The sequence below is a fragment of the Mesoplodon bidens genome, assembly GCF_964165515.1.
Source record: "Mesoplodon bidens genome assembly, chromosome: 2".
Taxonomy (NCBI): domain Eukaryota; kingdom Metazoa; phylum Chordata; class Mammalia; order Artiodactyla; family Ziphiidae; genus Mesoplodon; species Mesoplodon bidens.
In genome coordinates, this window is record NC_138177.1 from 107,282,602 (window position 1) to 107,309,969 (window position 27,368).

The 27,368-nt window shown below is 39.0% G+C and overlaps 1 protein-coding gene across 4 annotated transcripts in view; it reads right to left on the reverse strand.

The window, feature by feature from the left end:
* LRRC8C (leucine rich repeat containing 8 VRAC subunit C) overlaps positions 1-27,368 on the reverse strand; it is a 90,091-nt gene that overhangs the window by 38,623 nt on the left and 24,100 nt on the right. The window contains exon 1 of one of the 4 annotated variants that reach the window (XM_081225960.1): positions 17,394-17,724. The exons of the other annotated variants lie outside the window; for them this stretch is intronic. The gene's annotated coding sequence lies outside the window, so the exon portion shown is untranslated. Of the gene's footprint in view, positions 1-17,393; positions 17,725-27,368 lie in introns of those variants that run through there. 4 annotated transcript variants of the gene reach the window in all.

Sequence of the window (27,368 nt, forward strand, 5' to 3'; positions counted from 1 at the left end):
GCTAAGGCTGCTGCTGCAGCCACCAAGAAGCCTGTGTGCAAGCACAGGTCACCACTCTCCACACCTCCCCTCCCGGGAGCCTGTGCAGCCTGCCACTGCAGGGTCCCGTGATCCAGGGACAACTTCCCCGGGAGAACGCACGGCACGCCTCAGGCTGGTGGAACGTCACACTGGCCTCTGCCATCGCAGGCTCGTCCCGCACTCCGTACCCCTCCCTCCGCCCGGCCTGAGTGAGCCAGAGCCCCCGAATCAGCTGCTCCTTTAACCCCGTCCTGTCTGAGTGAAGAACAGATGCCCTCCGGCGACCTACATGCAGAGGTGGGGCCAAATCCAAAGCTGAACCCCAGGAGCTGTGCTAACAAAGAAGAGAAAGGGTAATCTCTCTCAGCAGCCTCAGGAGCAGCGGATTAAATCTCCACAATCAACTTGATGTACCCTGCATCTGAGGAATACCTGAATAGACAAGGAATCATCCCAAATTGAGGAGGTGGACTTTGGGAGCAACTGTACACTTGGGGTTTGCTGTCTGCGACTGATGTGTTTCTAATTTTTATGTTTATATTAGTATAGATTTTAGCGCTTGTTATCATTGGTGAATTTGTTTATTGGTTTCGTTGCTCTCTTCTTTTTTTAATTATTTATTTTAATAATTTTTTAATCTATTATTATTCTCTTTTTCATTCTTTTTTTCTCCCTATTCTTCTGAACCGTGTGGCTGACAGGGTCTTGGTGCTCTGGCCTGGTGTCAGGCCTGAGCCTCTGAGGTGGGAGAGCTGAGTTAAGGACATTGGACCACCAGTGACCTCCCGGCCCCACGTAATATAAATCGGTGAGAGCTCTCCCAGAGATCTCTGTCTAAACGCTAAGACCCAGCTCCACCCAACTGCCAGCAAGCTCCAGTGTTGGATGCCCCATGCCAATCAATTAGCAAGACAGGAACACAACCCCGCCCATTAGCAGAGAGGCTGCCTAAAATCATACTAAGTTCACAGACACCACAAAACACACCACCGGATGTGGCCCTGCCCACCAGAAAGACAAGATCCAGCCCCACCCACCAGAACACAGGCACCAGTCCCCTCTACCAGGAAGCCTACACAAGCCACTGAACCAACCTGAGCCACTGGGGGCAGACACCAAAAACAACAGAACTAGGAACCTGCAGCCTGTGAAAAAGAGACCCCAAACACAGTAAATTAAACAAAATGAGAAGACAGAGAAATACACAGCAGATGAAGGAGCAAGATAAAAACGTACCAGACCAAAAAAATGAAGAGGAAATAGGCAGTCTACCTGAAAAAGAATTCAGAGTAATGATAGTAAAGATGATCCAAAATCTTGGAAATAGAATGGAGAAAATACAAGAAATGTTTAACAAGGACCTAGAAGAACTAAAGAGCAAACAAACAATGATGAACAACACAATAAATGAAATTAAAAATTCTCTAGAAGGAATCAGTAGCAGAATAACTGAGGCAGACAAACAGATACGTGACCTGGAAAATAAAACAGTGGAAATACCTACCCCAGAGCAGAATAAAGAAAAAAGAATGAAAAGAATTGAGGACAGTCTCAGAGATCTCTGGGACAACATTAAATGCACCAACATTCAAATTATAGGGCTCCCACAAGAAGAAGAGAAAAAGAAAGGGTCTGAGAAAATATTTGAAGAGATTATGGTTGAAAACTTCCCTAATATGGGAAAGGAAATAGTCAATCAAGTCCAGGAAGGGCAGAGAGTCCCATACAGGATGAACACTAACAGAAACATACCAAGACACATATTAATTAAACTATCAAAAATTTAATTAAAAAAATATTAAAAGCAGCAAGAGAAAAGCAACAAATAACATACAGGGGAAACCCCATAAGGTTAAGAGCTGATCTAAGCAGAAACTCTGCAAGCTAGAAGGGAGTGGCAGGACATATTTAAAGTGATGAAAAGGAAAAACCTACAACCAAGATTACTCTACCCAGCAAGGATCTCATTCAGATTTGATGGAGAAATTAAAACCTTTACAGACAAGCAAAAGCTAAGAGAATTCAGCACCACCAAACCAGCTTTACAACAAATGCTAAAGGAACTTCTCTAAGCAGGAAACACAAGAGAAGGAAGAGAATACAAAAACAAACCCAAAACAATTAAGAAAATGGTAATAGGAACATAAAAATGGAAAATTACTTAAATGTAAATGCATTAAATGCTACAACTAAATGACACAGACTGACGGAATGGATACAAAAACAAGACCCATATATATGCTGTCTACAAGAGACCCACTTCAGACCTAGGGACACATACAGACTGAAAGTGATGGGATGGAAAAAGATATTCCATGCAAATGGAAATCAGAAGAAAGCTGGAGTAGCAATTCTCATATCAGACAAAATAGACTTTAAAATAAAGACTATTACAAGAGACAAAGAAGGACACTACGTAATGATCAAGAGATCAATCCAAGAAGAAGATATAACAATGGTAAATATTTATGCACCCAACATAGGAGCACCACAATACATAAGGCAAATGCTAACAGCCATAAAAGGGGAAATCGACAGTAACACAATCATAATAGGGGACTTTAACACCCCACTTTCACCAATGGACAGATCATCCAAAATGGAAATAAATGAGGAAACACAAGCTTTAAATGATACATTAAACAAGATGGACTTAATTGATATTTATAGGACATTTCATCCAAAAACAACAGAATACACTTTCTTCTCAAGTGCTCATGGAACATTCTTCCAGACAGATCATATCTTGAGTCACAAATCAAGCCTTGGTAAATTTAAGAAAATTGAAATCGTATCAAGTATCTTTTCTGACCACAACGCTGTGAGACTACATATCAATTACAGGAAAAAATCTGTAAAAAATACAAACACATGGAGGCTAAACAATATGCTACTAAATAACCAAGAGATCACTGAAGAAATTAAAGAGGAAATCAAAAAATACCTCGAAACAAATGACAATGAAAACACGATGACTCAAAACCTATGCGATGCAGCAAAAGCAGTTCTAAGAGGGAAGTTTAGAGCAATACAATCCTACCTCAAGAAACAAGAAACATCTCAAATCAACAACCTAACCTTACACCTAAAGCAATCAGAGGAAGAACAACAGAAAAAACCCGAAGTTAGCAGAAGGAAAGAAATCATAAAGATCAGATCAGAAATAAATGAAACAGAAATGAAGGAAACAATAGCAAAGATCAATAAAACTAAAAGCTGGTTCTTTGAGAAGATAAACAAATTGATAAACCATTAGCCAGACTTACCAAGAAAAAAAAGGGAGAAGACTCAAATCAACACAATTAGAAATGAAAAAGGAGAAGTAAAAACTGACACTGCAGAAATACAAAGGATCATGAGATATTTCTATAAGCAACTATATGCCAATAAAATGGATAACCTGGAAGAAATGGACAAATTCTTAGAAAAGCACAACCTTCCAAGACTGAACCAGGAAGATATAGAAAATATAAACAGACCAATCACAAGCACTGAAGTTGAAACTGTGATTAAAAATCTTCCAACAAACAAAAGCCCAGGACCAGATGGATTCATAGGCGAATTCTATCACACATTTAGAGAGGAGCTAACACCTATCCTTCTCAAACTCTTCCTAAATACAGCAGAGGGAGGAACATTCCCAAACTCATTCTATGAGGTCACCATCACCCTGATCCCAAAACCAGACAAAGATGTCAGAAAAAAAGAAGACTACAGGCCAATATCACTGATGAACATAGATACAAAAATCCTCAACAAAATACTAGCAAACAGAATCCAAAAGCACATTAAAAGGATCCTACACCATGATCAAGTGGGGTTTATCCCAGGAATGCAAGGATTCTTCAATATATGCAAATCAATCAATGTGATACACCATATTAACAAACTAAAGGATAGAAACCATATGATAATCTGAATAGATGCAGAAAAAGCTTTAGACAAAGTTCAACACCCATTTATGATAAAAACCCTCCAGAAAGTAGGCACAGAGGGAACTTACCTCAACATAATAAAGGCCATATATGACAAAACCACAGCCAACATCGTCCTCAATGGTGAAAAACTGAAACCATTTCCTCTGAGATCAGGAATAAGACAAGGTTGTCCACTCTCACCACTATTATTCAGCATAGTTTTGGAAGTTTTAGCCATGGCAGTCAGAGAAGAAAAAGAAATAAAAGAATATACAATGGAGAAAAGACAGCCTCTTCAATAAGTGGTATTGAGAAAACTGGACAGCTACCTCTAAAAGAATGAAATTAGAACACTCCCTAACACAGTATACAAAAATAAACTCAAAATGGATAAAGACCTACATGTAAGGCCAGACACTATAAAACTCTTAGAGGAAAACTTAGGCAGAACACTTTATTACATAAATCACAGCAAGATCCCTTTTACCCACCTCCTAGAGTAATGGAAATAACAACAAAAATAAACAAATGGTACCTAATGAAACTTCAAAGCTTTTGCACAGCAAAGGAAACCATAAACAAGATGGAAAGACAACCCTCAGAATGGGAGAAAATATTTGCAAATGAAGCAACTGCCAAAGGATTAATCTCCAAAATATACAAGCAGCTCATGCAGCTCAATATCAAAAAAAAAAATAACCCAATTCAAAAATGGGCAGAAGACCTAAGTAGACATTTCTCCAAAGAAGATATACAGATTGCCAACAAAAGTATGAAAGGATGCTCAACAGCACTAATCATTAGAGAAATGCAAATCAAAACTACAATGAGGTATCACCTCACACCAATCAGTATGGCCATCATCAAAAAATCTAGAAACAATAAATGCTGGAGAGGGTGTGGAGAAAAGGGAACCCTCTTGCACTGTTGGTGGGAATGTAAATTGATAGAGCCACTATGGAGAACAGTATGGATGTTCCTTAAAAAACTAAAAATAGAACTACCATATTGACCCAGCAATCCCACTACTGGGCACATACCCTGAGAAAACCATAATTCAAAAGGAATCATGTACCACAATGTTCATTGCAGCACTATTTACAGTAGCCAGGATATGGAAGCAACCTAAGTGTCCATTGACAGATGAATGGATAAAGAAGATGTGTCACATATATACAATGGAATATTACTTAGCCATAAAAAATGAAATTGAACTATTTGCAGTGAGGTGGATGGACCTAGAGTCTGTCATACAGAGTGAAGTAAGTCAGAAAAACAAATATCGTATGCTAATACCTATATATGGAATCTAAAAAAAAAATGGTTCTCATGAACCTAGGGGCAGGACAGGAATAAAGACAGAGACGTAGAGAATGGACTTGAGGACACGGGGAGAGGGAAGGGTAAGCTGGGACGAAGTGAGAGAGTAGCATTGACATATATACACTACCAAATGTAAAATAGATAGCTAGTGGGAAGAAGCTGCATAGCACAGGGAGATCAGTTCAGTGCTTTGTGGCCACCTAGAGGGGTGGGATAGGGAGGGTGGGAGGGAGATGCAAGAGGGAGGGGAGATGGGGATATATGTATACATATGGCTGACTCACTGTTATACAGCAGAAACTAACAGAACATTGTAAAGCAATTATACTCCAATAAAGATGTTTAAAAAAAAAACCTCATTCGTCTATCTTGCACTTTGAATGTATCTTTTATCTGTGCATGATTTGGTAACAATATGTGTCGGTCATCTGGAAAATACTGGATCACTTAGTTATGGAGATCTTCCAAATGTTACAAATCATACCTAAAAATCACATTTATTAATATCACTACTGCTTTCATCAGAAAACTTTTTAAGTAATTTGAGGTTATCCAACTCATGGTGGTGGACACAAATTTTCCAAAATTCTATTCATCACTTGAAAGTTTGAATTTTATTTGTGGCAGCAAATATTATCAGTTGTTTTCCTTGAGATGTCAAGTTCGCTTCAATCGTTTTGAGAAAGTATCTTCCACATACTCAAGTCTGAATAATCAGTTGTCTTATTCAGTTAAAAATGGTACATTATGATAAAGTGGCTAATTCAACTTTCAACTCAAATAAGGATTTCCCTTGAGACACCCACTGGACTTTGAATTCAGCAGAAGTGCTTTATGTATTCTTCCCTTTCATCACACTGTATATTATTAAATATGTAAAGGTCGAGAGCTATTAAAATAATAATTTTTACTGATTCAATGAGGACATTAGATGAAACTGGCTTTTTTCTTCCTTTAAGTTGTAAGTGTGTGCCAATGAAGAATACTCTACAGTAGAATTTGGTGCCTCTATCTTGATTCACGCTAAGGTGACTTACCCACCATTGCTTTTGTACCATCAGTGAAAAAGGCAAAAAATATCTTAGCATTAAAAATTAGTTTTGATCTTGTGGACCCCCTAAAAATGTTTAGGTGACTGGTGTTCCATGAGTCACACTTTGAGAACCACTGAGGTACAGGCTCACTGTTCCTTCCTTTACCTATGGCCCACCTTGAAAAAGCAAAGGCCTGGGCACTCAATCGTGAGATTCTCCGAGTCCTTGAGGCATCATTCTCTTAATATGGAAAATAAAGACAAACTGAGGAATCTAAGAAACTTAAGTATTATGCACTGCTTCCTAATACTGGTACAGCCTAGTTAAGATGGACTGTCAGAGAAACAAACAGTCAAGATGAAACAGACTTTTAGCGTTATAACTCTACTCAATGTACTTAACCTCTTTTGGCTAAGTATGTGTATGTACATGCCCTTATATGTACGTACATATATAATACATATAAATGTATGTAGACATATGTATAATATACACACAGATGTATAATACACATACACATAGACTTCATTGTTTTAACATATCACAAGGCTCAAAGCCAATATCCAGCACAGATTCAATCCTTGGAATTATTTTTGATGCAAAAAAAAGGGAGGAAGTAAAGGAGAAGTTGACTTAAAAACTCCAAAACTAAACAGAGGGTAGATGAACCTTGTGCTTGCTTAATTGAAAAAAAAATTTGTATTCTTTCACAAATTTCAGCACCTCTTAAAGTTGTGTATTACAGTGAGGACACAATTTCTCTTTCACTATCATTGTAGTTTCCACACGACTTGTGACCATTTCAAGCTGAAGAAGCCACTTCTGAATAAACTGCTGAGTTTATAGTTTTTTCCCCTAAAGATCAATTAGGATAATTATACTTATATTTAAAATATTTTTCTATTTTAGAAATATAAATGGTTATCTTTATATTTCTTCCAGCTCTAATTTCCAACCATTATGTAAGATTTTAGCTTACCTAATAATGTCTTTGGAAACATGGCATTTCACATTCAATCAAGAGATTCTGGTATCCTATACCAAGGGGGGGGTAGGATGAATTGGTAGATTGGGATTGACATATATACAGTATTGATACTCTGTATAAAATTGAAAACTAATGAGAACCTACTGTATAGCACAGGGAACTCTACTCAATGCTCTGTGGTGACCTAACTGGGAAGGAAATCCAAAAAAGAGGGGATATATGTATACGTATAGCTGATTTACTTTGCTGTACAGTAGAAACTAACACAACATTGTAAAGCAACTATACTCCAATAAAAATTAAAAAAAATTTTTTTAAAGAGATTCTGGTATCCTAATTAAAAATATATAACCTTTTATATTATGTTATATATTTGCCTCTGTATCCTTTTGCAGAAATCTATTTGCATTTCTTTTATTAAAAATACTTATTACCGAAAGTCATTTTAATGGCTTCACTGTCTATAAAATTTTACCTCTCAAAAATATCACATAATATAATCCTTTGGTAAAGAATATTGGTAAAGTTAGTTGCAAACTCAGAGTTTCTTATTTCTTTCATTTATCTGGTTCTTCCTGAAACAATCTGTCTTCCTCCCTCTCAGGAGAAGTTTAATATCTTCTCTAGAATTAATTACAGAACAAATTCTACTCTATTTGTTAACCTATGACTTTAAGAATACGAAACATATTCTACTTTGATTCAAATCTGATTGCTAACGCTGTTTTCCAATGGCTATCAGGTGGGTATATATGGCTAACAGTGCTTTGTTCCACATTTTTCTGGCAGTTGGAGAATGGCATCACCTTTAGACAGTACAATCATATACCGCTCAAGGAAACAAGGGCCAATTCCAAGTGATAATAGTAATCGTATCAGTAACATAGTGAGTGTCTCCTTACAAAAATGAATTTTAAAAATTCAGTAATTCCTGAGCATCAGGTGTGAATTCTACAGGAAAGAAACCCACATATATTATTCATCTATGTAGCTAAATCTAATGGTCAATTCTCAGCCCTCACCTTACCTGCTCTATCTTCAGCATTTGGCATAAAATGACCATTCTCTACTTGGCTTTCAGGATGTCACAGCCTTTAGGTTTTCCTCCTGTTTTCCATGCTGTTCCTTCTTTAACTACTTGTCTGTTACCTCATCTTCCCCCTGACTTCTGACTTTGGTGTGCCCAATGCTTAGTCTTCGATGCAGTCCTCTCCCCTAACTTACTCCCCTGTGAGCACAGTGCTTTAAATGGCAGACCCAACTGCCTACTCGGTATCTCCATCTGGACATCCAGTAGACACATGAAACTCACTATGTGCCACACTAACTCCAGTTCCATTCCCTTATCTCCACCTCTCCCATCCCTGGCAAAGCCCTGTTGCTCTTGCAACTTTTCCCCCTTGATGGCAACTCCATCTTTCCAGTTGCTCAGACCAATGTTTCTGGAGTTATCTGTGAGTCTTCTTTGTCTCTTACATCCCACATCCCATCTGTCAAAAAATACTTATATTCCTTATTGTCTGTCTCCCCTAAAAGAATGAAAGTTTCTTGAGGACAGGAACTTTCTTTTCAATTCTATTTTGTATTTTGACATGTCCCTGTACCTAGAAAATAATGCTTGGCATATAGTAGGCACTCAATATTTGCTGAATAAATCAGTGAATAACTAGTAATTTTAATAAAGATAGGGGGTGCAATTGCTTTTCGTTTTGGAAATAAAGATTATAAAAGCAAAGCGTGTGTCTGAGTAATCTCATGGGAGGAAGATCCCACAGTGCAGGGCTGGGACATTGGCACAGCCAAGGCCAGTGCAGAAAACCAGTGCAAAAGAGGAAGGGCACAGAAATACCATGATTTATTTATGGGTTCTTCTCAGTGGTACCAATCAAAATAAAGTCATCAGAACATGCTCAAAACGTCAATTATAAAACAAATTACTTTTCCTCTAGCAGTGCAAAGATGGAAATAAAAAACAGGACAAAAGCCAAAGTTTCTAATTTTATAAAAATATCTTTCTTTCTTAGGAGAGTGTGACTCTGGATTGTGTTTTACTCTGTAGCTGTGGTATATGCGACAAAAATTTTTTTTTAGAAAAATCCACTAAAGAAGACCATAATTATATGGTTCTATAGACATATACTTAATTTAAAGAAACTCATAAATGGGTTATAACAGTTCAGAACCCGAAAGGCACTTTCAGAAATCATCCACTCCATAACTCTCATTTTATGAGTGAACAACCTGAGCCAAGAGAGATTAGGTGACTTGCCCAAGGAACACAGCTAGTGGTGAGCTTTGACTTCTAATCAAATCTTACCTCTTACTCTACAGCTCTTAGTTAATACTACATCATGCTGATCTGAATGTACAGAATCTAAAATATACTAGGAAACAAATGGTTTAAATAGAATTTCTCTTTTCATGTCCCTCTTTGAAAATAAAATGAAAAATAAACTATTATTAATACATTTAAATGATTCTTAAGCTATAGTGCTCTTATAGTCCCATAAATGAGAACTTTAGACTCAGAGGAATCATGAGGCAAGTTGAACTTGCAACCCAGTGGATACTTCTGTACTATCTCCTTGGATATTTCCACTATGCCATGTGTTAAATTAATGGCCCAATCACATTATTTGAAAAGTATTCAAAATGAGCTTAACCTGTTTTTCTAAGAGAGGTGGGGAACAAAAATTATGCCTACCTGGCAATTTTAGTTCTCTCTTTTTTTTTTGTGGTACACGGGCCTATCACTGCTATGGCCTCTCCCATTGCGGAGCACAGGCTCCGGACATGCAGGCTCAGCGGCCATGGCTCACGGGCCCAGCTGCTCTGCGGCATGTGGGATCTTCCCGGACCGGGTCACAAACCCGTGTCCCCTGCCTCGGCAGGCAGACTCTCAACCACTGCACCACCAGGGAAGCCCTTTAGTTCTCTTTTAATCAATTAAGATATAATACCTCTTTCTCATTATACCCTTCCCATATTTAAAGAAAACCCCTTTAGTCACCGTGCTTCAGGCCACATATCTCAAGGCTGTTGCTTTACATACTAGTTTCCACAGTTACCTTTAGCATAGTCATAAGCTTTTTTTTTTAATTTAATTTTTTTTATACGGCAGGTTATTAGTTATCTATTTTACACATATTAGTGTATATATGTCAATCCCAATCTCCCAATTCATCCCACCACCACCAAAAATTTGTTATGTGTTATTATCAGTAGCTGATTTTTCTCTCTCACAAGCATAATTCATTTACACATGCACTTGCTATAAATAATTATAGCATTATAATAAATATGTATTAAAATGTATATTAAACTATACATTAAAAATATAAATTTTAAGATATGTCACACACCGTGCTAGGTGCTGGTGGAATGGAAGTGAACAAAATAGACAAAGTGCCTGCCTCACCCCTGTGTACTCTCCTAGGAGAATGTGCCTGAAAGAAATTCCTATAAAATCATGAATTGTAACTGCTCTTCTTTGTACATGTGATTGATTATTGTTTCTGGTGCCAATGGTGCATTTAAAGAGGTTGTTGTTTTCATTTCATTGAGGACAAGGTTTATATCTTGTTTAACTTTGTATCTTCTAGAAAATAGCACAATGCCTTAGAATAGACCCTCGATACATATTTGTTAAATTCAAAAGGCCTAAACATATACACACGGTCACACACAGATACACACACCCAATTGAGCATTTTGTAGTAAAGACCAAATTCTTCTATTATGTTATTATCCTCTGTTATAGTTTGATACTACAATAAATAAGAGAGTAACTATTACCACACAGCTTCACACTGTAAATAGTGATTATTCAAAGAACATCTACTACTGAAGAGACTTTGAGAAGAGGACAAGAGTCAGGAATAATTTATAATTTCAAAGTTAAGGGTCACTGAAATTTTAATGTACAATGTCTGTCACCAGTTATAAAGAGGGTGTGTCATTCGATGATGACTTCTTAGGCACCAACCTGTACCCAATGGCCACATTTTGTGACTCCCTTATCAAAACATTACCCTATTAAGAAACAAGTAGCAGAAAACAGATCCAAACAAAGAAGTCTTATTTATAATATAATGGTTTGGAATACTGCATTTATAAATCTTAGTGCGATCTTGATTTCTTTGGAATTTTTGTCAAAGAGCTTCAGCTACATGTATATGACATTAATAATTATGTAATGCTTATTCTATACATTTTAAGTAAATTTCAACTCAGAAATCTTTTTGAAAATGAGGCTAAATTGTGATCTAATAGTTTTTTAAACCCTGACCATAAAAGATTATCATAAAATGTTACTCATTCCCTCAGCTCTCTGCACCCCACTGGTCTTCTTGGTCACCTCTTCATTCCACACTGTTTCTACTTCCTTTAAACCAGGAACAATCTTCCAGGAATTAGTGTATACTCAAACCGCACCCCCCCCAACCCCATAGGATTCTAAACCCTTGAAAAGACTGTGTGTTTCTCCTTATGTGATTTAGACGAGGTTTCGGTTCTTACCAGTCTTCACATCCAAAAACTAAGTCTAGATTTCAATTTAGTAAATCTGTAATGATTGTTTTAAAGATGATTTATTTCTTCCTTTAATGGACAAAAAAAGACTGAGGCTTATCTTCAGTCCAGTTTTTCCCCTTGAACAAAGAAAGCACAATAGTTCTAAGCAGCTGACACACCATGAATATACTGTGCAGGCCAGAAGATTTAAACAAGTGCAGGAAGCCATCTACCTGGAAAGCAACTTTCTTTCTGAGGAAGGGACAGGGAGGAGAGGTAGGTGGAGAAGACGGGAATATTCCTGCTCTCTAGAACATTAAAACTAAAAAGTTGTTTGTTTGTTTTTGCGGTACGCGGGCCTCTCACTGTTGTGGCCTCTCCCGTTGCGGAGCACAGGCTCCGGACGTGCAGGCTCAGCGGCCATGGCTCACGGGCCCAGCCGCTCTGCGGCATGCGGGATCTTCCCAGACCGGGGCACGAACCCATGTCCCCTGCATCAGCAGGCGGACTCCCAACCACTGCGCCACCAGGGAAGCCCTAAAATTTTTTTTGTTTATTTTTCACAAACTAGAGCAGTCTGAAAAGGCAGGGATCACCTTTTCTTTCATATTGCTTGCTATGGGGACTAAAATGCTCAATAGTTTGTTGAATCGAATTCCTAATGATTCTGTGGGGGGAATGTTGCCTTTTCTGTTCCAACAGAAAGTTTGGTGTGTTTTACAAACACCTTTTCACACACATAAGTAGACTGGTATGTATGAAAACAGAGCACCAATCAAAAGAGTGACAGGGAAGTTAAAGCAACTTGTTATCAAAACTTTTCTACTAAGCTATCATTTTTAATGGGGTAAAATTTCAAATTTCCAGCCATGTTAAATACAGTAGGAAACATAAGTAACCCTCCTCAGGAAACAAGAGATTGGCGGTTAAAATGAGAGATTGAAAGACTAATGGATTTATAGTATGACCATTTTTATCGTCCTTTTTATTAAACTCATCTTTATAAGAATCTGCCATTCACAGTTTCCCTTTTAAGATCAGGGACCATGGTAGGGTTGTTAATAGCAGAAAAATATTAAATGCTGAATAAATCTCTTTCGGGCTTTTCAAGAAGGTTGTTCTCAAGAAGTTAGCTCTTGGTCTGTCTTTTCTGTTGGCTGTGCTCAGTAAAATCCATGATGGAAGGAAGAAGTTCAGATCCTCCAGTCTCCAAGAAAAAACAAAAACAAAAACAAAAAAACACTACAGGAGAAAATCAACAATGACCAGAATTTTGCTGTCAGAATATTAAAACTGACATGAATGTACCTGAAAATTGGAATATTAGGTTTTTGTCCATCCAACCAATAAATATTTAACCCAAGGCTTTGTGCCTAAAAGAAAAATATTTGCTGGGTTTGGCTCTAAAGTTAACATATTGATTTAATGGCCCATCTTTTCCAAGTTAGACATTATATGAGTTCCCTCTTCCAACTCTTATTTTCTCACAGCAAAGCTAAATAAAATCTAACATGATGATATTCAGTTCTCCTAGAGTCTCACATCCTAAAGGCTGACAAAGGGCATAAGAAGCTTCTGTATATGAAGGCTCTCAGAGAATATGGTCAAAGGCTACTTGCCTCTCACACCTAGACTGTGCCAAAAATCTAAATGAAAAAATCCTTGGAAAATATAAATCAATTCATTAAAATATATGTTTCTGAAGATGATATATTCTTTTCCAAAAACAACACATAATAAAACCCTATTTCCCGCTCTCCAGAAAAAGGAAAGAAACTAGGTGATGTACATGATTGCAAAGGTTGAGTGATCTCTGGGGCTCTCAAAAAGTCACTACAAAGGAGATACAAGCAATAGTAGCAGGTCCTTGTGGTGCTAACCCTACGATAGGAATGTTCTTTCAATCTCTCCTCACTTTTCAGACTCCTGTGTATCCTGCAGAGCTTGGCTCTAGTACCACTTACTCAGAGAAGCTGTCCTTGATCTCCCTAACTAAGGCAAATCCAACACTACAGGCTCTCACAGCACTGTGGATCTCTCTTGGTAGTCCCTGTCATAGACACCATTTTCCATTCATTTGTGTAGTTCTGGATGAATGTTGGTCTCCATTGTCTTCCCAACACCTAACAGTCTTGGCACGTAACAGGTGCTCAATATATATTAATCAAACAAATTAATAATTCATTAAAAACAAAGTTCCAAGAACAGTTCCAAAAACAGTTCCAAGTGTGAGATCTCAGACTTATTAATTTGAATACTTTGTCAGCAAAAAGAAAATAGAGGGAAAAATTTAGAGCCCATCAGCTAACTTGGAATAAGACCCCAAACAGTGCCATCTTTATAGACAAACTGTATAGCAATATTTTGAAATTGTTTACTTGCAGTTGCTATTATTAGTAAGAAAGATGGCTTGGGGCCAGATGCGGTCTTCCTGAGAAAACTATTTCAAAGATATTGAGCTCTGCCAAATGTATTTTTAAATGGTTCAAAGACCTAGAAAACAAGATACTAAAGCCCAGTAATATATCAGCTTGCATGGTGACATCTAGTTATCTAAAGCAGTTTTATTCAACAACTTCATCAGTAGGATGAAAAGGCAGATTGAGGATGCTTGAAAGGAATAAAACTGATTGAAGAGTCGTTAAATTGGGAGGTTTTAATTATTAATCACAAATAGTGAAAAACTATGCAGAAAGGTCATAGACATTTAAAAACAGATTTAGAAGGAAAAAGTGAGGAAGAAACAAGTAAAATTTCTTTTTAAAAGTCAAACATTTGGGCTTCCCTGGTGGCGCAGTGGTTGAGAGTCCGCCTGCCGATGCAGGGGACACAGGTTCGTGCCCCGGTCCGAGAGGATCCCACATGCCACGGAGCGGCTGGACCCGTGAGCCATGGCCGCTGAGCCTGCACGTCCGGAGCCTGTGCTCCGCAACGGGAGAGGCCACAACAGTGAGAGGCCCGCGTATCGCAAAAAAAAAAAAAAAAAAAAAAAAAAAAGTCAGACATTTCAAAGCTGAGAGATCCTTGGAAATTCTGAAGTAAAATGAGATTTAGGAATGAGTGAATAATCTTTTGGGTGGCTTAGGGTCAAGGGAAAAGACAAGGTTTACGGAACAACTGTGGGGATTTATTTATTTATTTATTTATTTTTTTTGCGGTACGTGGGCCTCTCACTGTTGTGGCCTCTCCCGTTGCGGAGCACAGGCTCTGGACGCACAGGCTCAGAGGCCATGGCTCACGGGCCTAGCCGCTCCGCGGCATGTGGGATCTTCCCGGACCGGGGCACGAACCCGTGTCCCCTGCATTGGCAGGCGGACTCTCAACCACTGCACCACCAGCGAAGCCCGGGGATTTATTTGTTTTTACTTATCCTGTAATGTTTAATCCTATTTCAGATGACCCATGTTAAAAACTTAACAGACCAATGTTTTAGGGCCCTAAAATATGGTTATACAGACATAAGTTAAACTTGTTTCTGGAAAAAGAAAGTAAATGTCTACTCAACAAAGGAATAGAAATTGGTGAGAGATAAGTTGGTTCATTTCTACTCAATGTTCTTAGATATGAAAAGTGTTGGTATTCTTGTGGGAAAGAAGTGGGACCTAGGGAAATGAGGTGTAGAAGTCCAGGATTTTGATTCATCCTTGGTCTTTCCTTTCTGGAGGCTGAGAGAGGGATATATTATCATTAGAGATAGCTACTCTAGAGGCACAAACTTTTTCAAGGATAGATTCGGTGCCTTTGAAAAGCTCTATATTCCTAGCACCTACCACAGTGCCTGGCAGCTTTATTCATTCTTTCTACAAGTACTAGAGTAGCTTCTATCTGCAAGGTATTGAGCTCACTAATGTGGATATACCAATGATTAAGACAGATATAACTCCTGTCCTTATGAACCTTATATCATGATGAAAAGACATAGTAAATAATGACACACAACCATTTAATCACAATTGTGACAGGTATGATGAAGTGGAAGTTTTGGGTACTCTGGTAGTATACTGTAAGTCCCCTACATACGAACCTTCAGGTTGTGAACTTTCAAAGATACAAATGTGTTCACATGTCCAATCACGTAAGTTAGTTCACGTGTCTGGCGTACACTGTCACGTGCGTGCATCCTCTACAAGTGGTTGTGTTTTTGTGTACTTACATTGTGTAGCTTACTGATGAAGACCTGATGGAATTGGAGGCCCAGAAAAAGGACGAAGAGAGACAAGAGGAAGAAGTAGTAACTGAAGAACTGAAGAGATTCACGATGCAGGAAATGGCAAGGGGATTTTCTTTATTTGAGAAGGTACTGTTAGTTTTTGAGGCACAGGACCCGAACGTAGAACGGTACACGAAGGCTGCAGCAGCGTTCAGAATGCAGTCCAGTGCTACCGTGTCATCTATGATGAGATAAAAATAGCTACTACCCAGATATCACTGGATCATTTTTTTAAGAGGGTAGATAGAATTGAATCCAGCAAGGAACCAGAACTTGTGCCATCAATGTCAGGCGTGACTGCAATTGCAGCTTGCCCTCGGTCCCCTATTGCTTACGATCCTTCAGCTCTACCATCTCCCACCTCCTATCCCTCCTCCAGTCAGTAACTCTTCTTGCCTGTTCACTCGATGCCAGATGCTGTACTGTACTACTGTACTTTTCTCTCTCTTTTTTTTTTTATAAATTAGAATCACTTGGGGAGCTTTTTTTTTTTTTTAAATGTTGAGCCTTCTTTTTTAAAATTTATTTATTTTTACTTTTGGCTGTGTTGGGTCTTTGTTTCTATGCAAGGGCTTTCTCTAGCTGCGGCAAGCGGGGGCCACTCTTCATCGCGGTGCGTGGGCCTCTCACTGTCGTGGCCTCTCTTGTTGTGGAGCACAAGCTCCAGATGTGCAGGCTCAGTAGTTGTAGCTCACGGGCCTAGTTGCTCCATGGCATGTGGGATCTTCCCAGACCAGGGCTCGAACCCATGTCCCTTGCATTAGCAGGCAGATTTTCAACCACTGCGCCACCAGGGAAGCCCTACTGTACTTTTCAAGGAACTGTACTGTAAGATTAAAAATGTTTTATTTTTTGTTTGTTTTTTATGTATTATTTGTGTGAAAAGTATTATAAACCTATTACAGCACAGTACCATAGAGCCGATTGGGTTAGTTGGGGACCTTGGCTAACTTTGTTGGACTTACCAACAAACTGGACTTATGAACGTGCTCTCAGAACAGAACTCGTTCGTATGTAGGGGACTTACTATACTGAGGTAACGGAGCTACAGGGGGTTTAGGAAGTGATGCCTGCATGAAAATAGGAAGTATAGGTAGGAATAGTTACTTTGATAAAGTTGGAGCCCAGGACCAGGAGAACATTCTGGGCAGAATGAAAGGTCTGAAATGTGATGGCTTTTGGTTCCCCCTTTGAGACATATCATTTTGCCCTCCATCACTCATTAGAAAGGTTTTGGTTCTGTTTATTCGAACAAGGTTAGACTTGATATCTTCTGTCTCTGGAGACATGAGGAAAGGGGTAGCCTGAGCTCGTTCAGATTCCATGAGACAGGGTGCCCCAAGTTACATGTTCTTAGACTGAAAAGACAAAAAGTCACCAGGACTCACCAGCAGTTTTTTCTAAGGTGGCAGCTATGAGGGCCAAAGGCTGCTCTTCTCACCTGCATCCGTCCAAATGTGTACCAGCCTGCAGAGTAGTCATCTCACTCAGAATCTGTCTAGAATTCCTCCTTCGGAACTGACTTCTGAGTTACACACAGGAAATTCAGTCTTTGGTCAGAGGATAGTCTCCTTTAGTCTGTTTTATTTATTTTTTTTCTTTTCCTCCCTTGGGTAGAACCTTCTTCCTTCCATTTCTTTCTTCCTCTTTCCCTTCCTTTTTCCTCCATCCCTCCCATTCTTCCTCTTTCAACATTTGTTATCCAACCACTCTGTGTCAAGTACTGGGGATAAAAGATAAATAAAAAGCGATAGCTGAGTATGTGGGCAACAGATCTATAAACAAGGAGACTCAAAATGTGTTATCCCTTCTTTTTGCTCCTCATCTATTTGTATGGATTCAAACCCAAAGGGTTTATGTGAGCCAGACAAGCACTAGGAAAGAAGCACACCAACTAGCCATTTAACCTCTGCAGGCAGTTTGCCAAGAGCCCTGTCAGAGAAGGACAGAGATATAAAAACAAGCATGAAATTGTCCTGGGATGAAGTAAAAATAAAAATGGAAATAGGGGCTTCCCTGGTGGCACAGTGGTTAAGAATCTGCCTGCCAATTCAGCGGACACAGGTTCGAGCCCTCGTCTGGGAAGATCCCACATGCTGCAGAGCAACTAAGCCCGTGCGCCACAACTACTGAGCCTGTGCTCCGCAACAAGAGAAGCTACTGCAATAAGAAGCCTGTGCACCGCAACGAAGAGTAGCCCCTGCTCACCGCAACTAGAGAAAGCCTGTGCGCAGCAACAAAGACCCAAATGCAGCCAAAAATAAATAAAATAAAATAAAAAATGGAAATAAATAGGTACCTTAACTTTCACAATCTGAACTGGAATAGACTGGGATAGATATTTTGTTACACAAACTCTTGCAACTTGGTATTCAAAACCCAAGAATCAAATAAATTTGGATAAGAGAGACTATTTATTCAATATTTCCATCCATTATTTCTTTTTGTAATTGAGATATAACTGACATATAACATTGTATTATTTTTAACTGTACAACATAATGATTTGACATATTATATATTGTGAAATGATTACCAGAACAAGTTTAGTTAATATCCATCACCACACAGTTACAAATTTTTTTTCTTATGATGAGAACTTTTAAGATCTACTCTCTTAGCAACTTTCTAATATACAATACAGCATTGTTAACTATAGTCATCATGTTGTCCATTACATCCCCAGAATTCATTTATCTTATAACTGGAAGTTTGTACCTTTCAACCGCCTTCACCCATTTCAGCCATGACCCCCGTGCCCACCCCCTGCCCAGCCTCTGGTAACCACCAGTCTCTTCTGTGTATCTGTGAGTTTTTTTGTTTAAGATTCCACATACAAGTGAATTCACATAGTATTTGTCTTTCTCTGTCTCACTTATTTTACCTAGCATAATGCCCTCAAAGTCCATCCATGTTGTTGAAAATGGCAGGATTTCCTCCCTTTTCATGACTGAGTAATATTCCATTGTATATAGATACCACATTTACTTTATTCATTCATCCATCAGAGGACTCTTCAGTTGTTTCTCTATTTTGGCTGCTGTAAATAATGCTGCAATGAACATGGGGGTGCAGACATCTTTTCCAGTTAGTGTTTTTGTTTCCTTTGGATAAATGCACAGAGTGGAATTGCTATATCATATGGTAGTGTTATTTTTAATTTTTTGCGGAAACACCATACTGTTTTCTATAGTGGCTACACCAATTTACATTCCTACCAACAGTGCACAAGGGTTCGCCTTTTTCCATATCCTCACCAACACTTGTTATATCTTGTCTTTTTGATGATAGCCATTGATTTGCATTTCCCTGATGATTAGTGACGTTGAGCACATTTTCATGCGCTTGTCGGTAATTTGTATGTCTTCTTTGGAAAAATATCTATTCAAATCCTCTGCCTATTTTTAAAAATTGGATTGTTTGGGTTTTTTTTTTTCCTATTGAGTTGTATGAGTTCTTCATATTTTTTGGATATTAACCATTTATCAGATATATGACTTGCAAATAATTTCTCCCATACCGTATGTTACCTTTTCATTTTCTTGATGGTTTCCCTTCCTGTACAGAAGCTTTTCAGTTTGATGTAATCCCACTTGTTTATTTTTGATTTTGTTGCCTTTGTTTTGGGTGTCAAGAGCTCACTGCTAAGAATGATGTCAATGATCTTACCCACTATGTTTTCTTCTAGGAGTTTTATGGTTTCAGGTCTTTAACTCATTTTGAATTGATTTTTGTGTATGGTATATGATAGTGTTCCAGTTTCATTCTTTTGCATGTGGTTGTCCAGTTTTCCCAGCACCATTTATTAAAGAGACAATCCTTTCCCCATTGTATATTCATCCTTTTTTCTTAAACTGGTGCTTCTTTCTGGTGAGAAAGTCCATAGCTCTTTTCTAATCCTCAATGGGATTTGTAATCCCCCAAATACTTAACCACTACACTGCAGTACATCAGCTGTTATGACTACAGAAAAGCAGAAAAACGTGTGTGGAAAGAAAGTAGCTGCAGGAATTAAACTAGAAAAAAGCGGTAAGAACATGAATGAGTCAGCATGAGGGTATAACAGCTTTAAAAGGTATCAACTTCAAAGAGAAAATGAAATTATTTGGGTTGCCCTAGTAACACCAAGATAAAAATGTGGAAGTGAAAATGCAGGATTTAACACTAGGAAAACCTTCTTTGGCACCAAGATCTCTCATATCATGGAATGAGCTTTACCATGGCAACAGGCAAAAAACATGTAAACGGATTAAAGAAAAAATATCCAAGGGAGTGGAAGCACGGTAATAAAGACTAAGTTGATCTAATAAATAATCTGTACCTTTCTTTTCTTTTAACTCACAGAATTAAATAGGGGGAAAGCAAAGGGTCTGCAGGGATCAAATGAGACTTTCCTCAGTGACATGTGATCTTAAATGATTTTAAAAGTTCAGCTTAATGTATTATTTTCACACACTTATTTTTCCCCAAATGGTATAGAATCTCTACTCAGTCTCGACCTCTGGTTTTATTATAGGAAAAGGCAAAAGAAATAAAAACAGAAGGAATAGGTTACATTTTCCATGCCCAGTCTCTACATTTTTGGAGGAGTTATGTCCCTGGTGACTAAGGCAAGAAGAGACATTCATATTAATATACTACTGCAGTATTAAATGATTACTCTAGTATTATAGTATTCAGGGCGCAGGACTGAAGTCAAAGTGTCCAGGTCTGAATCCTGGCTCTGCCACTTGTGAGCTGGGTGACCATGAACAGGTTACTCAATCCTTCTGTTTCCTCATCTTTAAAATGGGGAAAAGGATGGTATCTTCCTTCACTGGGTTTCTGGGAAGTGTATAAGAGGTAATTCTGGCAAACACTAATTGCTGTACTAGGCAGGAAATTAGCACTCATATATGACAACTACTAACATTATCAATAGAGCTAACAATCCAATTTGATAAGTGTGATAGGGAGTTTACTATTAAGAATAAGAATTTCTTGGTGTTTAGAGCCTTCAGCTCTAACTTGAGGTATCAAACTAAAAACAATTCTTTATAAAACAAAAGAAACAAGCTTTGAAAGATCACTTTTGTTAAGAGAGGAAAGATATAACAATGAATATTTAATATTATTATGCCTACTAAATACCAGGCATTAAACAAGTTATCTGTTGAGCTTCCACATGAAACCCATGAGGTAGGTATTATCTTAGCTCTTCAGAAGAAGAAATGTACAAGAGAGATGAATGATTTCTCCAAGGTTACAAAGCCTGTGACTGGCACACCAAAACTTCCCACTCCGCTCTGTCAGATTCCAATGCTCAAACTCATTCTACTTCATGAGAGAAATTATTTTAGTCTCTAACAACCTCCTTTATGGGAAATTCAGCCTTGTCATCCATTGGCCAAAAAGCCTATTTGGGGAGTTAGCTATCTGAGGACTGAATTCAGGGCAATCAAATCTCTAGCCTAAAATCTGGCACTGAGAGAGAAATCCAGTCTGAGGAAAGATCTTTTAAAAGTTTACAAAGGACTCAGCTTCTCTCCACGAGGGGGTAACTAGTATCGCACTTACACTTCTGTTGTAAGTAGAGAGAAAAACACAATTTTACCAGAACCACAGAAGATCTTTTATATTATACTCTTGGTTACACCTATTTTTTGTTTGATGGTAAACCCTTGGGTGGAGAATGCAATACCCCAATTTCACACTGTTCCAATCTCCTTTAGGGGGATCTGCATGTGACTTTCAGGAACTCAGTGCAGCAAAACAGCAAGAACCTCCTGTACTGTACTAAGAATTTGAATACTGGGAAACATATACCAAAATAAAATAGAAGGACAGTGACTACTTACTTCCTTTTCATTGTTCTTATTCAAGTTAATTTGGTCAAGACACTTAACGATTAACCATCTCTTGCCCCTAGAAAATTATCAGATCCTCCCTTTCTTGATGCTTCAGCAGTGTTTTGCTTTGTTGCAGATATGTCTACAAAGAGGATTTGTTTTTCTAAAAAATGGTTCAAATGTTCATTCTTTTTTTTTAAATTAATTAATTAATTTTTGGGGGGGGTGCTGTGTTGGGTCTTCGTTTCTGTGCGAGGGCTTTCTCTAGTTGCGGCAAGCGGGGGCCACTCTTCATCGCGGTGCACGGGTCTCTCTTGTTGCGGAGCACAGGTTCCAGACCTGCAGGCTCAGTAGTTGTGGCTCACGGGCCTAGTTGGCCCGCAGCATGTGGTATCCTCCCAGACCAGGGCCTGCATTGGCAGGCAGACTCTCAACCACTGTGCCACCAGGGAAGCCCCATTGTCTTTTTATAATTATGATTCTGAATTTCTTGCTTCCAGTTTCAGATCACACAATGTTTCCAGAAGCAGGGGACAGAAAATGCTTTCGGTCCACTTTATGTAAAAAATTCCCATAGGTACCTGAAGTCTCTTCCCAATCCATGGGTTGATTGGGAAGAACTAAGTTTGGCAGCCTTAGTTCTGCCAACTAATTCTTTTTTTTTTTAACATCTTTATTGGAGTACAATTGCTTTACAATGGTATGTTAGTTTCTGCTTTATATCAAAGTGAATCAGGTATACACATACATATATCCCCATATCTCTTCCCTCTTGTGTCTCCCTCCCACCCTCCCTATCCCACCCCTCTAGGTGGTCACAAAGCACCGAGCTGATCTCCCTGTGCTATGCGGCTGCTTCCCACTAGCTATCTATTTTACATTTGGTAGTGTATATATGTCCGTGCCACTCTCTCACTTCGTCCCAGTTTACCCTTCCCCCTCCCCGTGTCCTCAAGTACATTCTTTACATCTGCGTCTTTATTCCTGTCCTGCCCCTACATTCTTCACAACAATTTTTTTTTTAAGATTCCATATATATGTGTTAGCATATGGTATTTGCTTTTCCTCTTTCTGACTTACTTCACTCTGTATGACAGACTCCAGGTCCACCCACCTCACTACAAATAACTCAATTTAATTTCTTTTTATGGCTGAGTAATATTCCATTGTATATATGTGCCACATCTTCTTTATCCATTCATCTGTCGATGGACACTTAGGTTGCTTCCATGTCCTGGCTATTGTAAATAGAGCTGCAATGAACATTGTGGTACATGACTCTTTTTGAATTATGGTTTTCTCAGGGTATAATGCCCAGCAGTGGGATTGCTGGGTCAATATGGTGGTTCTATTTTTAGTTTTTTAAGGAACCTCCATACTGTTCTCCATAGTGGCTCTATCAATTTACATTTCCACCAACAGTGCAAGAGGGCTCCCTTTTCTCCACACTCTCTCCAGCATTTATTGTTTGTAGATTTTTTGATGATGGCCATTCTGACTGGTGTGAGGTGATACCTCACTGTAGTTTTGATTTGCATTTCTCTAATGATTAGTGATGTTGAGCATCCTTTCATGTGTTTGTTGGCAATCTGTGTATCTTCTTTGGAGAAATGTCTATTTAGGTCTTCAGCTCATGCAGCTCAATACCAAGAAGACAAACAACTAATTCTTGATGTTAAGACATACCCAAACATGTGGACCATTCTGAAATTGTAGCTCTTTTAGGGGAATCTGACTTATGATATGATTTCATGTCAACCTGAGTTCTAGGGTACATGTTCCCTTAGCTACAATTTTTCTTCATATCATCAAATACAACCTGCAGATACTTCTATTAGTGCTCTGCTTTCTATTTATCTTTAACCTTAATGTTTTCATCCCAACTCCCCAAGTTTCCTCCTTTTCTTGTTTTCCCCAATATAAGTGACTCATGATGTATCTGATGGATCAGATGTATGGTTTGAGAGAGAAGAAGATGACACCAAGATTTTTGACTTGAGGAACAGAAAGGATGGAGGTGACATTTTCTGAAGGAAGAAGGAAACGACAGAAAGAGTAAATCTGGGGGGGAATGAGGAATTTGGTTAGAGACATGTTAAATATGAGACATCTATTAAGATGACCAAGAGGAGGGACTCCATAAACAGCTGGATATACTAGGCTAGAGTTAGGAAAGATATGGGCTGGAGATATAAATTTGGGGGTCATCAGGGTATAGGAAGTGACTAAAGCCATGGAACAGTATGAAGTCACTTTGGAAGTATACAGAGAGAAGAAAACTACCTAAGGACTTCTACAGCAAGGAGCATTTTCCCACCAGATGTGGGATTGAATTACTCTCTCACTTGTTTAGGTTACTGTGAAAATGTCATATTATCATTAACATGATAATGGAACACTGTCTCTGGTGACCCTCTTTAAAATATTCATAGTAACTTGCCACCACCAGTGGCACACTATCCAAGCATTCCATTTTTTCATTCTCCTAAGTGACTTTTATCAACAGCATTATCTTTATCAGATGTACTACATACATGTTTACTAGTGTTTTTGTCTGTCTCCTGCATTATAAGGTATGTTCCATAAGAAACAGATACTTTGTTTTGTTCACTCGTACCTCCCAGTGTGCAGAACAGTGCCTGGCACATAAAAAGGACTCGGTAAGTAGTTGCTGAATGAATGAATGATGAAGAATGAGTATACATGTATTCTGAAATTCTCTCAGTTGTTAAAAATGAATAACTATTATACCCGTTTTATTGCTCTTCACAAATCGAAGGTTTGTGGCCACCCTACATTGTCAGATAATGGTTAACATTTTTTAGCAATAAAGTACATTAAAATTAAGGTATGTACATGTTTTTTTACATATAATGCTATTATTGCACACAATAGACTACAGTGTACTATAAACATAACTTCTATATGCACTGGGAAACCAAAAGTTGGTGTGACTTGATTTATTGCAATATTTGCTTTATTGTGGTGGTCGGGAATCAAACACACAACATCTGTGAGGTATGCCTGTATAACAGAAATATTTCTGTAAATACCCCAGAATTTAGAGTTAGGTGCACTTAGTTTTGAAGAAGAGAACCACCAGATTTTTTTTTGCAACACTGCATTTTCTCATGACACCCACACTCTGCTTCAGGGCAGAGGAGAAGCAAAGAAGGTATAAAAGGCTACCTGGGAGATTTATGCGGAGGTTGAAAAGGAAAATCTTTCTCTGCCTTGTTAAGGGAGTTGGGAGAGGGAAGATAGGAGAGGAGTGGGAAAAGAGAGGTTCTCAGCCTGATTTATTTTGAACTTGGGCTCCTAGATAATAATTGTAGCAGTATCATATTCTTTCCTCTACTTCCATTGCCTGTCTAAATCACCTTCCAGGGACCTACCATAGAATAAGGTAAAGACTGCAAGAAGGAAGGACAGGTACTTACTAAGCAACAGCAGGCAAGAGTGATCATTGATAGTTTGGGTCAGAATTCTCAATTGTAAATGACTGGCAAAGCACAAGTGCAGGAAAATGGGAGAGTCAGGACTGTGGGAAGCCATGGTGAATCTACCATCATTCTGCAAAAAACACGATACTGAATTGGTGGTAACAAGAGTCTGTAAGTCAACCTTTTGCTATAACTAGCATTATTCAGTCCCTTACTGGAGTCTGAGTTCCATCTTTCAAGAGGAATGTGGAAAAATATTAGATAGACACTTATTTAAGAGCAAGTTCCACCTTCAAAAATATATCCAGATTTCAATATTTCCAACTCAGCTCTATTGCTATTACCCTGGTCCAAGCCATCATCATCTCTCAGCTAGATTACTACAATAGCCTCACAACTGGTCTCCCTGCTTCTACCACTGACCCATATAGATTTGCCTCAACTGAGTGGCAGAATGATCCTATTAAAATATTGGGTTTCTCCTGTGCTCAAAACCTTCTGACAACTCCATCTCACTCAGAAAAAGCCAAAATGTTTACAAAAATCTTACTAGGCCCTACATAGTCTGCACTCTTCCCATGCTCAGCACCACTGTCATAGCCTTCTTCACTCTGGCTAGCTCCGCCACACTGGTCTTTCCTGCAGTTTCTTCAAATCCCAGGTTCACTCCTGCCCCAGGGCCTTTGCATTTGCAGTACCCTCTGCCTGGAATTCTCCTCTTCCTGATACCAGCAGGGCTCAATCCCTTGCCTTCTTCAGGACTTGATGAAACTTATCCAGATTCCAGCCACTTTTCACCATTTCTGTCACTACCACTCTGGGCCAAGCCTTCACCAGCTCTCGAGTGGATAATACAGCAAAGCTGATTTCATGTATTACAACCCCAGCCCTGGCACTCCCTTTCTTCCTGCCCTGCCTTATTTTTCTCCATAGCATTTGGCACCTTTGAACATGCTACACATTTTACTTACTTACGTGTTTCTCTTGTCTCCTCCCCCTTGACCATAAGTCCCATGAAGGCGGGAATTTTTGTCAGATTTGGACACTATTTTGTCCCTAATGTCCAGGAGAGTGTCTGACCCATATTTGTCATTCAATAGATATTTTTTGATTGAAAGAATAAAGCAATAGAAACAGAATTTATAGAGACATGTTACCTAAATCGAGACAAGCAAAGGAGTATATAAGTCTAACAGATGATTCAAGAACCTAGAAGTATATGGATAGACTAAGGTTCCGACTACAAAGTGCTTCAATTTCAGATGTAAAAACAGGCCTCAAACTGTGGCATGAGAGATTTAGGGTAGACAGGAAGAACCTATTGTTAAATTATTCAATAGATGGTTCTGGAACAAAACCTGTGGGTTGGTCATGCCATTGAGATGGGAAAAATGGGTGCGACTTGCTCTCCGGGGGTGGAGTGCTAGCTGAGAAAGCCCACCGCTACTCTGCTCAGAGCCTAAGATGAGTATTTCTCCAGGAGCCAACATCACCTACTAAAACAGCAGAGAGTGCCATGTGCTTCCAAAGGGAAAACACATGTACTGGTATTAAATTAGGAATTACCCACTGGAAAACCTGTTGACAGAATCTGGGCTGAGCCGGGCTCCTGAAATTTATTAGAAAATCTTGGGGGAAACAAAACGCAGGGTACATAGAGTGGTGGCTCTCAATGTATGGAATCAGCTGGAAAGTTTAAAAAATACTAATACCCGGGTCCAGTTAAATCAGAACATACCCCAGGCATGAAGTTTCTTTTTAAAAGGTGCCCAGGTGATTCCAACATGCAGCTGAGGTTGAGATCTATTTCCCTAGAAACCTCGTACTTCCTCTTTTTTTTTTTTGCGGTACGCGGGCCTCTCACGGTTGTGGCCTCTCCCATTGCGGAGCACAGGCTCCGGACGCGCGGCCATGGCTCACGGGCCCAGCCGCTCCGCGGCATGTGGGATCCTCCCGGACCGGGGCACGAACCCGTGTCCCCTGCATCGGCAGGCGGACTCTCAACCACTGCGCCACCAGGGAAGCCCTCGTACTTCCTCTTTTTGTGATTAAAAAGTAAACCTATGAACCAGGTGATGTCTTAAGGAAAAAC